We start from the raw sequence: 2,129 nt of genomic DNA on the forward strand, positions 1-2,129 counted from the left end.
ATTAAAATTAAATTATAATTTAATTTTTTAATATATTTTAAAAGTTAAAAGGTAAAAATAAATTGAAAATTTTATATAATTTTTTTAATAGTGTAAGGGATTAATTGCGTAACGATTGTCCTATACCTGGCTGAAATTTATAATTGCTGCATGGAGCCTATTAAAAAAATAAAAATAGGAATGAAGGGAAGGGGCTAAAAAGTAATAGTGGAGTGCGCATATAATTTCTGGGGGTGTAATTATCACTCTGATTGTTTATAAAACGCCCAGACCATCCTTTTATTGCCTGTGAAAGTATATCATTTTTCTCTCCCTCACTGTCACCCTTTCCTAGAGTCGATTAGCCGACCATGGCCACCGCCTTTCCCTTAACTCTCTGGCTTATTGTTTCTGCTAATCTTCTGCCTCTTTTGCTTATTATTGCTACTATTCCAGCTGGATCCTTTGCTATACGACCTTATCCATCTCAATCCGTCTTCACCCAACCCAGCGATCTGACGAACAACCTCCACGGCAGCGTCGCGGGATTTGAACGGCGATGGGGCAACAGAAGCGTCGTTGTTGCTGGCGGCGGCTTTGTTTCCGGCGACGGCTCATACCGAAGGAATACTGAGCAAGGTAGAAGGTGGTTCATGACCATGAGAAGACTTTTGACCGACGCTCCACCTCACCCTTCACCCCGTAATGGCACGGGCTAGTGAATAGCGATGTTTCATTTAAGGGCAACTATGTGCTTTCGTTTTTTCAGGTAGATCTCTGCCTTTCTTTTATTTTTTATTTTTTTATAGTTTTATTTTCGGGATTTGAAAAGTTGGATTCGATTCTTTTTCTTTTAATAATTTATCCAAAATTTAAGAAATTCTATTCAAAACTGCCTTTCTTTTATCGTTTTAGACTAGGTTTAGAGAAAAAAAATTATTAGAAAAAATTTAAAAAATATTTTTTTTTGTTTGAGAATAAAAAAATTAGGAGAATAAAAAAATAAAGATGAAAAATAATAAATAAATATTATTATTTATTTTCTTTTTATTTTAAAGAAAAAAGTCAATGACAGATAAATAAAATTATTTTTTATTTTTATAATTATTTATTTTAATTTTAAATAAAAAATAAAATAAATATTTTATTATTTAAAAAATTATTTTCTTTCTTATTTTTTTCGCTAATAGTTAAATAAAAAGAAAAAAAAAATTATAATATTTTTATTTATTTTTTTTTTATTTTCTTTTCTCTCTAACAAAATTTCAAACACAGGCACATCTTCAAAAAGATTCTTGTGCTTATCGTTTTCATGCAATTATATTACATAATTAATTGTTTTTCTTTTGGTGCTCATTTGACAGTTAAGGTCAATTTCAGCAAACTAAGAATAAATTTGAACTTTTGAAGCACGTGGCGGAAATCTTTGCGGAATGATGATGGCTTATCTACAATGCGTGCGAGCACAGATTATTATTGTAATTATCTGAATATGTTTATTTTCTTGAAAAATATGTTTTCTTTATGTATAATTACAGGACACCAGCAGCCACTTTGTATCTATTATTATTATTAATATTATCATTATTATTTGTGCAGTAGAATGTTTGGTTTGATTCTCTGGGTTGCATCAATTATAATAATTTTTAAACATATAAGAGAACGTTTCAAAGTATTGATTAATTAGAAATGATTATGAACAATGGGAGATTTGGCCTATATAAAATTTTATTTATTTTTAAAATCATTTTAAATAAAAAATTTTCTCAATATAAAATTGAATAACTATAAATAATAATAATAAAATAATTTTTATAAATTTCGTATTAAATTTTAGAAAGAATCTTTTTAGATCCTCCCCTAACTGTGAAGAGGCATTGGTTTGGTAACACAACCAAATATAACATAAGATAATTATGCAAAGCCATTTGACCATTTAGTTTGACTGATTTCTTCTAGATTAAGTAAATGTGAAGCCATTTGATCTCTGGCTAGCACTGCAGTGAATTGAATTCAGTAAATGTGAAGCGTTTTAAGTCACCCCACTTGCCCCACTTGTTTATCTGGTTAGCATGTCGAAGCAGGATCCCTACACGTCACTGAAAGAAGTGTTGCTTCTGTTGCAGCTTTCGTTGAAAATTGGGTGGAAA

At 29.9% G+C, this 2,129-nt stretch overlaps 1 long non-coding RNA gene across 1 annotated transcript; it reads left to right on the forward strand.

The window, feature by feature from the left end:
* The first annotated feature begins 526 nt into the window (after positions 1–526).
* Positions 527–1,542, forward strand: LOC131177424 (uncharacterized). Its single transcript, XR_009146915.1, has 2 exons — positions 527–748; positions 1,344–1,542. It is a non-coding gene; the product is annotated as an uncharacterized LOC131177424 (long non-coding RNA).
* Positions 1,543–2,129: the final 587 nt, after the last annotated feature.

This window comes from Hevea brasiliensis, unplaced genomic scaffold (genome assembly GCF_030052815.1).
Source record: "Hevea brasiliensis isolate MT/VB/25A 57/8 unplaced genomic scaffold, ASM3005281v1 Scaf467, whole genome shotgun sequence".
Taxonomy (NCBI): Eukaryota; Viridiplantae; Streptophyta; class Magnoliopsida; order Malpighiales; family Euphorbiaceae; genus Hevea; species Hevea brasiliensis.